This window comes from Engystomops pustulosus, chromosome 11 (assembly GCF_040894005.1).
Source record: "Engystomops pustulosus chromosome 11, aEngPut4.maternal, whole genome shotgun sequence".
NCBI classification, from domain to species: Eukaryota; Metazoa; Chordata; class Amphibia; order Anura; family Leptodactylidae; genus Engystomops; species Engystomops pustulosus.
In genome coordinates, this window is record NC_092421.1 from 48,354,013 (window position 1) to 48,368,398 (window position 14,386).

The window sequence follows — 14,386 nt, forward strand, 5'->3', positions numbered from 1 at the left end:
CTTTGTCTCCTAACTCATTTTCCTAACAAGACAACCTCAATGATAAGACGCACACTGTTTTCAATGCATTTCTTGCTAAAAGAGCTAAGATCGTGATTGTCTCTGTTGCTGAATGAGCTAGGACGCTATTCAACTATAATCTAAGAGAGACTCACTAACTTCATGTAGGAACACCGTTACTTTGTCTCCTAACTCATTTTCCTAACAAGACAACCTCAATGATAAGACGCACACTGTTTTCAATGCATTTCTTGCTAAAAGAGCTAAGATCGCGATTGTCTCTGTAGCTGAATGAGCTAGGACGCTATTCAACTCTAATCTAAGAGAGACTCACTAACTTCATGTAGGAACACCGTTACTTTGTCTCCTAACGCATTTTCCTAACAAGACAACCTCAATGATAAGACGCACACTGTTTTCAATGCATTTCTTGCTAAAAGAGCTAAGATCGTGATTGTCTCTCTTGCTGAATGAGCTAGGACGCTATTCAACTCTAATCTAAGAGAGACTCACTAACTTCATGTAGGAACTCCTAACTCATTTTCCTAACAAGACAACCTCAATAATAAGACGCACACTGTTTTCAATGCATTTCTTGCTAAAAGAGCTAAGATCGTGATTGTCTCTGTTGCTGAATGAGCTAGGACGCTATTCAACTCTAATCTAAGAGAGACTCACTAACTTCATGTAGGAACACCGTTACTTTGTCTCCTAACTCATTTTCCTAACAAGACAACCTCAATGATAAGACGCACACTGTTTTCAATGCATTTCTTGCTAAAAGAGCTAAGATCGCGATTGTCTCTGTAGCTGAATGAGCTAGGACGCTATTGAACTCTAATCTAAGAGAGACTCACTAACTTCATGTAGGAACACCGTTACTTTGTCTCCTAACTCATTTTCCTAACAAGACAACCTCAATGATAAGACGCACACTGTTTTCAATGCATTTCTTGCTAAAAGAGCTAAGATCGTGATTGTCTCTGTTGCTGAATGAGCTAGGACGCTATTGAACTCTAATCTAAGAGAGACTCACTAACTTCATGTAGGAACACCGTTACTTTGTCTCCTAACTCATTTTCCTAACAAGACAACCTCAATGATAAGACGCACACTGTTTTCAATGCATTTCTTGCTAAAAGAGCTAAGATCGTGATTGTCTCTGTTGCTGAATGAGCTAGGACGCTATTCAACTCTAATCTAAGAGAGACTCACTAACTTCATGTAGGAACACCGTTACTTTGTCTCCTAACTCATTTTCCTAACAAGACAACCTCAAAGATAAGACGCACACTGTTTTCAATGCATTTCTTGCTAAAAGAGCTAAGATCGCGATTGTCTCTGTAGCTGAATGAGCAAGGACGCTATTCAACTCTAATCTAAGAGAGACTCACTAACTTCATGTAGGAACACCGTTACTTTGTCTCCTAACGCATTTTCCTAACAAGACAACCTCAATGATAAGACGCACACTGTTTTCAATGCATTTCTTGCTAAAAGAGCTAAGATCGTGATTGTCTCTGTTGCTGAATGAGCTAGGACGCTATTCAACTCTAATCTAAGAGAGACTCACTAACTTCATGTAGGAACTCCTAACTCATTTTCCTAACAAGACAACCTCAATAATAAGACGCACACTGTTTTCAATGCATTTCTTGCTAAAAGAGCTAAGATCGTGATTGTCTCTGTTGCTGAATGAGCTAGGACGCTATTCAACTCTAATCTAAGAGAGACTCACTAACTTCATGTAGGAACACCGTTACTTTGTCTCCTAACTCATTTTCCTAACAAGACAACCTCAATGATAAGACGCACACTGTTTTCAATGCATTTCTTGCTAAAAGAGCTAAGATCGCGATTGTCTCTGTAGCTGAATGAGCTAGGACGCTATTGAACTCTAATCTAAGAGAGACTCACTAACTTCATGTAGGAACACCGTTACTTTGTCTCCTAACTCATTTTCCTAACAAGACAACCTCAATGATAAGACGCACACTGTTTTCAATGCATTTCTTGCTAAAAGAGCTAAGATCGTGATTGTCTCTGTTGCTGAATGAGCTAGGACGCTATTCAACTCTAATCTAAGAGAGACTCACTAACTTCATGTAGGAACACCGTTACTTTGTCTCCTAACTCATTTTCCTAACAAGACAACCTCAATGATAAGACGCATACTGTTTTCAATGCATTTCTTGCTAAAAGAGCTAAGATCGTGATTGTCTCTGTTGCTGAATGAGCTAGGACGCTATTCAACTCTAATCTAAGAGAGACTCACTAACTTCATGTAGGAACACCGTTACTTTGTCTCCTAACTCATTTTCCTAACAAGACAACCTCAAAGATAAGACGCACACTGTTTTCAATGCATTTCTTGCTAAAAGAGCTAAGATCGTGATTGTCTCTGTTGCTGAATGAGCTAGGACGCTATTCAACTCTAATCTAAGAGAGACTCACTAACTTCATGTAGGAACACCGTTACTTTGTCTCCTAACTCATTTTCCTAACAAGACAACCTCAATGATAAGACGCACACTGTTTTCAATGCATTTCTTGCTAAAAGAGCTAAGATCGTGATTGTCTCTGTTGCTGAATGAGCTAGGACGCTATTCAACTCTAATCTAAGAGAGACTCACTAACTTCATGTAGGAACACCGTTACTTTGTCTCCTAACTCATTTTCCTAACAAGACAACCTCAATGATAAGACGCACACTGTTTTCAATGCATTTCTTGCTAAAAGAGCTAAGATCGCGATTGTCTCTGTAGCTGAATGAGCTAGGAAGCTATTCAACTCTAATCTAAGAGAGACTCACTAACTTCATGTAGGAACACCGTTACTTTGTCTCCTAACGCATTTTCCTAACAAGACAACCTCAATGATAAGACGCACACTGTTTTCAATGCATTTCTTGCTAAAAGAGCTAAGATCGTGATTGTCTCTGTTGCTGAATGAGCTAGGACGCTATTCAACTCTAATCTAAGAGAGACTCACTAACTTCATGTAGGAACACCGTTACTTTGTCTCCTAACTCATTTTCCTAACAAGACAACCTCAATGAGAAGACGCACACTGTTTTCAATGCATTTCTTGCTAAAAGAGCTAAGATCGTGATTGTCTCTGTTGCTGAATGAGCTAGGACGCTATTCAACTCTAATCTAAGAGAGACTCACTAACTTCATGTAGGAACACCGTTACTTTGTCTCCTAACTCATTTTCCTAACAAGACAACCTCAATGATAAGACGCACCCTGTTTTCAATGCATTTCTTGCTAAAAGAGCTAAGATCGCGATTGTCTCTGTAGCTGAATGAGCTAGGACGCTATTCAACTCTAATCTAAGAGAGACTCACTAACTTCATGTAGGAACACCGTTACTTTGTCTCCTAACGCATTTTCCTAACAAGACAACCTCAATGATAAGACGCACACTGTTTTCAATGCATTTCTTGCTAAAAGAGCTAAGATCGTGATTGTCTCTGTTGCTGAATGAGCTAGGACGCTATTCAACTCTAATCTAAGAGAGACTCACTAACTTCATGTAGGAACTCCTAACTCATTTTCCTAACAAGACAACCTCAATAATAAGACGCACACTGTTTTCAATGCATTTCTTGCTAAAAGAGCTAAGATCGTGATTGTCTCTGTTGCTGAATGAGCTAGGACGCTATTCAACTCTAATCTAAGAGAGACTCACTAACTTCATGTAGGAACACCGTTACTTTGTCTCCTAACTCATTTTCCTAACAAGACAACCTCAATGATAAGACGCACACTGTTTTCAATGCATTTCATGCTAAAAGAGCTAAGATCGTGATTGTCTCTGTTGCTGAATGAGCTAGGACGCTATTCAACTCTAATCTAAGAGAGACTCACTAACTTCATGTAGGAACACCGTTACTTTGTCTCCTAACTCATTTTCCTAACAAGACAACCTCAATGATAAGACGCACACTGTTTTCAATGCATTTCTTGCTAAAAGAGCTAAGATCGTGATTGTCTCTGTTGCTGAATGAGCTAGGACGCTATTCAACTATAATCTAAGAGAGACTCACTAACTTCATGTAGGAACACCGTTACTTTGTCTCCTAACTCATTTTCCTAACAAGACAACCTCAATGATAAGACGCACACTGTTTTCAATGCATTTCTTGCTAAAAGAGCTAAGATCGTGATTGTCTCTGTTGCTGAATGAGCTAGGACGCTATTCAACTCTAATCTAAGAGAGACTCACTAACTTCATGTAGGAACACCGTTACTTTGTCTCCTAACTCATTTTCCTAACAAGACAACCTCAATGATAAGACGCACACTGCTTTCAATGCATTTCTTGCTAAAAGAGCTAAGATCGCGATTGTCTCTGTAGCTGAATGAGCTAGGATGCTAATTCAACTCTAATCTAAGAGAGACTCACTAACTTCATGTAGGAACACCGTTACTTTGTCTCCTAACGCATTTTCCTAACAAGACAACCTCAATGATAAGACGCACACTGTTTTCAATGCATTTCTTGCTAAAAAGCTAAGATCGTGATTGTCTCTGTTGCTGAATGAGCTAGGACGCTATTCAACTCTAATCTAAGAGAGACTCACTAACTTCATGTAGGAACTCCTAACTCATTTTCCTAACAAGACAACCTCAATAATAAGACGCACACTGTTTTCAATGCATTTCTTGCTAAAAGAGCTAAGATCATGATTGTCTCTGTTGCTGAATGAGCTAGGACGCTATTCAACTCTAATCTAAGAGAGGCTCACCAACTTCATGTAGGAACACCGTTACTTTGTCTCCTAACTCATTTTCCTAACAAGACAACCTCAATGATAAGACGCACACTGTTTTCAATGCATTTCTTGCTAAAAGAGCTAAGATCGTGATTGTCTCTGTTGCTGAATGAGCTAGGACGCTATTCAACTCTAATCTAAGAGAGACTCACTAACTTCATGTAGGAACACCGTTACTTTGTCTCCTAACTCATTTTCCTAACAAGACAACCTCAATGATAAGACGCACACTGTTTTCAATGCATTTTTTGCTAAAAGAGCTAAGATCGCGATTGTCTCTGTAGCTGAATGAGCTAGGACGCTATTCAACTCTAATCTAAGAGAGACTCACTAACTTCAAGTAGGAACACCGTTACTTTGTCTCCTAACTCATTTTCCTAACAAGACAACCTCAATGATAAGACGCACACTGTTTTCAATGCATTTCTTGCTAAAAGAGCTAAGATCGCGATTGTCTCTGTAGCTGAATGAGCTAGGACGCTATTCAACTCTAATCTAAGAGAGACTCACTAACTTCATGTAGGAACACCGTTACTTTGTCTCCTAACGCATTTTCCTAACAAGACAACCTCAATGATAAGACGCACACTGTTTTCAATGCATTTCTTGCTAAAAGAGCTAAGATCGTGATTGTCTCTCTTGCTGAATGAGCTAGGACGCTATTCAACTCTAATCTAAGAGAGACTCACTAACTTCATGTAGGAACTCCTAACTCATTTTCCTAACAAGACAACCTCAATAATAAGACGCACACTGTTTTCAATGCATTTCTTGCTAAAAGAGCTAAGATCGTGATTGTCTCTGTTGCTGAATGAGCTAGGACGCTATTCAACTCTAATCTAAGAGAGACTCACTAACTTCATGTAGGAACACCGTTACTTTGTCTCCTAACTCATTTTCCTAACAAGACAACCTCAATGATAAGACGCACACTGTTTTCAATGCATTTCTTGCTAAAAGAGCTAAGATCGCGATTGTCTCTGTAGCTGAATGAGCTAGGACGCTATTCAACTCTAATCTAAGAGAGACTCACTAACTTCATGTAGGAACACCGTTACTTTGTCTCCTAACGCATTTTCCTAACAAGACAACCTCAATGATAAGACGCACACTGTTTTCAATGCATTTCTTGCTAAAAGAGCTAAGATCGTGATTGTCTCTCTTGCTGAATGAGCTAGGACGCTATTCAACTCTAATCTAAGAGAGACTCACTAACTTCATGTAGGAACTCCTAACTCATTTTCCTAACAAGACAACCTCAATAATAAGACGCACACTGTTTTCAATGCATTTCTTGCTAAAAGAGCTAAGATCGTGATTGTCTCTGTTGCTGAATGAGCTAGGACGCTATTCAACTCTAATCTAAGAGAGACTCACTAACTTCATGTAGGAACACCGTTACTTTGTCTCCTAACTCATTTTCCTAACAAGACAACCTCAATGATAAGACGCACACTGTTTTCAATGCATTTCTTGCTAAAAGAGCTAAGATCGCGATTGTCTCTGTAGCTGAATGAGCTAGGACGCTATTGAACTCTAATCTAAGAGAGACTCACTAACTTCATGTAGGAACACCGTTACTTTGTCTCCTAACTCATTTTCCTAACAAGACAACCTCAATGATAAGACGCACACTGTTTTCAATGCATTTCTTGCTAAAAGAGCTAAGATCGTGATTGTCTCTGTTGCTGAATGAGCTAGGACGCTATTGAACTCTAATCTAAGAGAGACTCACTAACTTCATGTAGGAACACCGTTACTTTGTCTCCTAACTCATTTTCCTAACAAGACAACCTCAATGATAAGACGCACACTGTTTTCAATGCATTTCTTGCTAAAAGAGCTAAGATCGTGATTGTCTCTGTTGCTGAATGAGCTAGGACGCTATTCAACTCTAATCTAAGAGAGACTCACTAACTTCATGTAGGAACACCGTTACTTTGTCTCCTAACTCATTTTCCTAACAAGACAACCTCAATGATAAGACGCATACTGTTTTCAATGCATTTCTTGCTAAAAGAGCTAAGATCGTGATTGTCTCTGTTGCTGAATGAGCTAGGACGCTATTCAACTCTAATCTAAGAGAGACTCACTAACTTCATGTAGGAACACCGTTACTTTGTCTCCTAACTCATTTTCCTAACAAGACAACCTCAAAGATAAGACGCACACTGTTTTCAATGCATTTCTTGCTAAAAGAGCTAAGATCGCGATTGTCTCTGTAGCTGAATGAGCTAGGACGCTATTCAACTCTAATCTAAGAGAGACTCACTAACTTCATGTAGGAACACCGTTACTTTGTCTCCTAACGCATTTTCCTAACAAGACAACCTCAATGATAAGACGCACACTGTTTTCAATGCATTTCTTGCTAAAAGAGCTAAGATCGTGATTGTCTCTGTTGCTGAATGAGCTAGGACGCTATTCAACTCTAATCTAAGAGAGACTCACTAACTTCATGTAGGAACTCCTAACTCATTTTCCTAACAAGACAACCTCAATAATAAGACGCACACTGTTTTCAATGCATTTCTTGCTAAAAGAGCTAAGATCGTGATTGTCTCTGTTGCTGAATGAGCTAGGACGCTATTCAACTCTAATCTAAGAGAGACTCACTAACTTCATGTAGGAACACCGTTACTTTGTCTCCTAACTCATTTTCCTAACAAGACAACCTCAATGATAAGACGCACACTGTTTTCAATGCATTTCTTGCTAAAAGAGCTAAGATCGCGATTGTCTCTGTAGCTGAATGAGCTAGGACGCTATTGAACTCTAATCTAAGAGAGACTCACTAACTTCATGTAGGAACACCGTTACTTTGTCTCCTAACTCATTTTCCTAACAAGACAACCTCAATGATAAGACGCACACTGTTTTCAATGCATTTCTTGCTAAAAGAGCTAAGATCGTGATTGTCTCTGTTGCTGAATGAGCTAGGACGCTATTCAACTCTAATCTAAGAGAGACTCACTAACTTCATGTAGGAACACCGTTACTTTGTCTCCTAACTCATTTTCCTAACAAGACAACCTCAATGATAAGACGCATACTGTTTTCAATGCATTTCTTGCTAAAAGAGCTAAGATCGTGATTGTCTCTGTTGCTGAATGAGCTAGGACGCTATTCAACTCTAATCTAAGAGAGACTCACTAACTTCATGTAGGAACACCGTTACTTTGTCTCCTAACTCATTTTCCTAACAAGACAACCTCAAAGATAAGACGCACACTGTTTTCAATGCATTTCTTGCTAAAAGAGCTAAGATCGTGATTGTCTCTGTTGCTGAATGAGCTAGGACGCTATTCAACTCTAATCTAAGAGAGACTCACTAACTTCATGTAGGAACACCGTTACTTTGTCTCCTAACTCATTTTCCTAACAAGACAACCTCAATGATAAGACGCACACTGTTTTCAATGCATTTCTTGCTAAAAGAGCTAAGATCGTGATTGTCTCTGTTGCTGAATGAGCTAGGACGCTATTCAACTCTAATCTAAGAGAGACTCACTAACTTCATGTAGGAACACCGTTACTTTGTCTCCTAACTCATTTTCCTAACAAGACAACCTCAATGATAAGACGCACACTGTTTTCAATGCATTTCTTGCTAAAAGAGCTAAGATCGCGATTGTCTCTGTAGCTGAATGAGCTAGGAAGCTATTCAACTCTAATCTAAGAGAGACTCACTAACTTCATGTAGGAACACCGTTACTTTGTCTCCTAACTCATTTTCCTAACAAGACAACCTCAATGAGAAGACGCACACTGTTTTCAATGCATTTCTTGCTAAAAGAGCTAAGATCGTGATTGTCTCTGTTGCTGAATGAGCTAGGACGCTATTCAACTCTAATCTAAGAGAGACTCACTAACTTCATGTAGGAACACCGTTACTTTGTCTCCTAACTCATTTTCCTAACAAGACAACCTCAATGATAAGACGCACCCTGTTTTCAATGCATTTCTTGCTAAAAGAGCTAAGATCGCGATTGTCTCTGTAGCTGAATGAGCTAGGACGCTATTCAACTCTAATCTAAGAGAGACTCACTAACTTCATGTAGGAACACCGTTACTTTGTCTCCTAACGCATTTTCCTAACAAGACAACCTCAATGATAAGACGCACACTGTTTTCAATGCATTTCTTGCTAAAAGAGCTAAGATCGTGATTGTCTCTGTTGCTGAATGAGCTAGGACGCTATTCAACTCTAATCTAAGAGAGACTCACTAACTTCATGTAGGAACTCCTAACTCATTTTCCTAACAAGACAACCTCAATAATAAGACGCACACTGTTTTCAATGCATTTCTTGCTAAAAGAGCTAAGATCGTGATTGTCTCTGTTGCTGAATGAGCTAGGACGCTATTCAACTCTAATCTAAGAGAGACTCACTAACTTCATGTAGGAACACCGTTACTTTGTCTCCTAACTCATTTTCCTAACAAGACAACCTCAATGATAAGACGCATACTGTTTTCAATGCATTTCTTGCTAAAAGAGCTAAGATCGTGATTGTCTCTGTTGCTGAATGAGCTAGGACGCTATTCAACTCTAATCTAAGAGAGACTCACTAACTTCATGTAGGAACACCGTTACTTTGTCTCCTAACTCATTTTCCTAACAAGACAACCTCAATGATAAGACGCACACTGTTTTCAATGCATTTCTTGCTAAAAGAGCTAAGATCGTGATTGTCTCTGTTGCTGAATGAGCTAGGACGCTATTCAACTCTAATCTAAGAGAGACTCACTAACTTCATGTAGGAACACCGTTACTTTGTCTCCTAACTCATTTTCCTAACAAGACAACCTCAATGATAAGACGCACACTGTTTTCAATGCATTTCTTGCTAAAAGAGCTAAGATCGTGATTGTCTCTGTTGCTGAATGAGCTAGGACGCTATTCAACTCTAATCTAAGAGAGACTCACTAACTTCATGTAGGAACACCGTTACTTTGTCTCCTAACTCATTTTCCTAACAAGACAACCTCAATGATAAGACGCATACTGTTTTCAATGCATTTCTTGCTAAAAGAGCTAAGATCGTGATTGTCTCTGTTGCTGAATGAGCTAGGACGCTATTCAACTCTAATCTAAGAGAGACTCACTAACTTCATGTAGGAACACCGTTACTTTGTCTCCTAACTCATTTTCCTAACAAGACAACCTCAAAGATAAGACGCACACTGTTTTCAATGCATTTCTTGCTAAAAGAGCTAAGATCGTGATTGTCTCTGTTGCTGAATGAGCTAGGACGCTATTCAACTCTAATCTAAGAGAGACTCACTAACTTCATGTAGGAACACCGTTACTTTGTCTCCTAACTCATTTTCCTAACAAGACAACCTCAATGATAAGACGCACACTGTTTTCAATGCATTTCTTGCTAAAAGAGCTAAGATCGTGATTGTCTCTGTTGCTGAATGAGCTAGGACGCTATTCAACTCTAATCTAAGAGAGACTCACTAACTTCATGTAGGAACACCGTTACTTTGTCTCCTAACTCATTTTCCTAACAAGACAACCTCAATGATAAGACGCACACTGTTTTCAATGCATTTCTTGCTAAAAGAGCTAAGATCGCGATTGTCTCTGTAGCTGAATGAGCTAGGAAGCTATTCAACTCTAATCTAAGAGAGACTCACTAACTTCATGTAGGAACACCGTTACTTTGTCTCCTAACGCATTTTCCTAACAAGACAACCTCAATGATAAGACGCACACTGTTTTCAATGCATTTCTTGCTAAAAGAGCTAAGATCGTGATTGTCTCTGTTGCTGAATGAGCTAGGACGCTATTCAACTCTAATCTAAGAGAGACTCACTAACTTCATGTAGGAACACCGTTACTTTGTCTCCTACCTCATTTTCCTAACAAGACAACCTCAATGATAAGACGCACACTGTTTTCAATGCTTTTCTTGCTAAAAGAGCTAAGATCGTGATTGTCTCTGTTGCTGAATGAGCTAGGACGCTATTCAACTCTAATCTAAGAGAGACTCACTAACTTCATGTAGGAACACCGTTACTTTGTCTCCTAACTCATTTTCCTAACAAGACAACCTCAATGAGAAGACGCACACTGTTTTCAATGCATTTCTTGCTAAAAGAGCTAAGATCGTGATTGTCTCTGTTGCTGAATGAGCTAGGACGCTATTCAACTCTAATCTAAGAGAGACTTACTAACTTCATGTAGGAACACCGTTACTTTGTCTCCTAACTCATTTTCCTAACAAGACAACCTCAATGATAAGACGCACCCTGTTTTCAATGCATTTCTTGCTAAAAGAGCTAAGATCGCGATTGTCTCTGTAGCTGAATGAGCTAGGACGCTATTCAACTCTAATCTAAGAGAGACTCACTAACTTCATGTAGGAACACCGTTACTTTGTCTCCTAACGCATTTTCCTAACAAGACAACCTCAATGATAAGACGCACACTGTTTTCAATGCATTTCTTGCTAAAAGAGCTAAGATCGTGATTGTCTCTGTTGCTGAATGAGCTAGGACGCTATTCAACTCTAATCTAAGAGAGACTCACTAACTTCATGTAGGAACACCGTTACTTTGTCTCCTAACTCATTTTCCTAACAAGACAACCTCAATGATAAGACGCACACTGTTTTCAATGCATTTCTTGCTAAAAGAGCTAAGATCGCGACTGTCTCTGTAGCTGAATGAGCTAGGACGCTATTCAACTCTAATCTAAGAGAGACTCACTAACTTCATGTAGGAACACCGTTACTTTGCCTCCTAACTCATTTTCCTAACAAGACAACCTCAATGATAAGACGCACACTGTTTTCAATGCATTTCTTGATAAAAGAGCTAAGATCGTGATTGTCTCTGTTGCTGAATGAGCTAGGACGCTATTCAACTCTAATCTAAGAGAGACTCACTAACTTCATGTAGGAACACCGTTACTTTGTCTCCTAACTCATTTTCCTAACAAGACAACCTCAATGATAAGACGCACACTGTTTTCAATGCATTTCTTGCTAAAAGAGCTAAGATCGCGATTGTCTCTATAGCTGAATGAGCTAGGACGCTATTCAACTCTAATCTAAGAGAGACTCACTAACTTCATGTAGGAACACCGTTACTTTGTCTCCTAACGCATTTTCCTAACAAGACAACCTCAATGATAAGACGCACACTGTTTTCAATGCATTTCTTGCTAAAAGAGCTAAGATCGTGATTGTCTCTGTTGCTGAATGAGCTAGGACGCTATTCAACTCTAATCTAAGAGAGACTCACTAACTTCATGTAGGAACACCGTTACTTTGTCTCCTAACTCATTTTCCTAACAAGACAACCTCAATGATAAGACGCACACTGTTTTCAATGCATTTCTTGCTAAAAGAGCTAAGATCGCGACTGTCTCTGTAGCTGAATGAGCTAGGACGCTATTCAACTCTAATCTAAGAGAGACTCACTAACTTCATGTAGGAACACCGTTACTTTGCCTCCTAACTCATTTTCCTAACAAGACAACCTCAATGATAAGACGCACACTGTTTTCAATGCATTTCTTGCTAAAAGAGCTAAGATCGTGATTGTCTCTGTTGCTGAATGAGCTAGGACGCTATTCAACTCTAATCTAAGAGAGACTCACTAACTTCATGTAGGAACACCGTTACTTTGTCTCCTAACTCATTTTCCTAACAAGACAACCTCAATGATAAGACGCACACTGTTTTCAATGCATTTCTTGCTAAAAGAGCTAAGATCGCGATTGTCTCTGTAGCTGAATTAGCTAGGACGCTATTCAACTCTAATCTAAGAGAGACTCACTAACTTCATGTAGGAACACCGTTACTTTGTCTCCTAACTCATTTTCCTAACAAGACAACCTCAATGATAAGACGCACACTGTTTTCAATGCATTTCATGCTAAAAGAGCTAAGATCGTGATTGTCTCTGTTGCTGAATGAGCTAGGACGCTATTCAACTCTAATCTAAGAGAGACTCACTAACTTCATGTAGGAACACCGTTACTTTGTCTCCTAACTCATTTTCCTAACAAGACAACCTCAATGATAAGACGCACACTGTTTTCAATGCATTTCTTGCTAAAAGAGCTAAGATCGCGATTGTCTCTGTAGCTGAATTAGCTAGGACGCTATTCAACTCTAATCTAAGAGAGACTCACTAACTTCATGTAGGAACACCGTTACTTTGTCTCCTAACTCATTTTCCTAACAAGACAACCTCAATGATAAGACGCACACTGTTTTCAATGCATTTCATGCTAAAAGAGCTAAGATCGTGATTGTCTCTGTTGCTGAATGAGCTAGGACGCTATTCAACTCTAATCTAAGAGAGACTCACTAACTTCATGTAGGAACACCGTTACTTTGTCTCCTAACTCATTTTCCTAACAAGACAACCTCAATGATAAGACGCACACTGTTTTCAATGCATTTCTTGCTAAAAGAGCTAAGATCGTGATTGTCTCTGTTGCTGAATGAGCTAGGACGCTATTCAACTCTAATCTAAGAGAGACTCACTAACTTCATGTAGGAACACCGTTACTTTGTCTCCTAACTCATTTTCCTAACAAGACAACCTCAATGATAAGACGCACACTGTTTTCAATGCATTTCTTGCTAAAAGAGCTAAGATCGCGATTGTCTCTGTAGCTGAATTAGCTAGGACGCTATTCAACTCTAATCTAAGAGAGACTCACTAACTTCATGTAGGAACACCGTTACTTTGTCTCCTAACTCATTTTCCTAACAAGACAACCTCAATGATAAGACGCACACTGTTTTCAATGCATTTCTTGCTAAAAGAGCTAAGATCGCGATTGTCTCTGTAGCTGAATGAGCTACGAAGCTATTCAACTCTAATCTAAGAGAGACTCACTAACTTCATGTAGGAACACCGTTACTTTGTCTCCTAACGCATTTTCCTAACAAGACAACCTCAATGATAAGACGCACACTGTTTTCAATGCATTTCTTGCTAAAAGAGCTAAGATCGTGATTGTCTCTGTTGCTGAATGAGCTAGGACGCTATTCAACTCTAATCTAAGAGAGACTCACTAACTTCATGTAGGAACACCGTTACTTTGTCTCCTACCTCATTTTCCTAACAAGACAACCTCAATGATAAGACGCACACTGTTTTCAATGCATTTCTTGCTAAAAGAGCTAAGATCGTGATTGTCTCTGTTGCTGAATGAGCTAGGACGCTATTCAACTCTAATCTAAGAGAGACTCACTAACTTCATGTAGGAACACCGTTACTTTGTCTCCTAACTCATTTTCCTAACAAGACAACCTCAATGATAAGACGCACACTGTTTTCAATGCATTTCTTGCTAAAAGAGCTAAGATCGCGATTGTCTCTGTAGCTGAATTAGCTAGGACGCTATTCAACTCTAATCTAAGAGAGACTCACTAACTTCATGTAGGAACACCGTTACTTTGTCTCCTAACTCATTTTCCTAACAAGACAACCTCAATGATAAGACGCACACTGTTTTCAATGCATTTCATGCTAAAAGAGCTAAGATCGTGATTGTCTCTGTTGCTGAATGAGCTAGGACGCTATTCAACTCTAATCTAAGAGAGACTCACTAACTTCATGTAGGAACACCGTT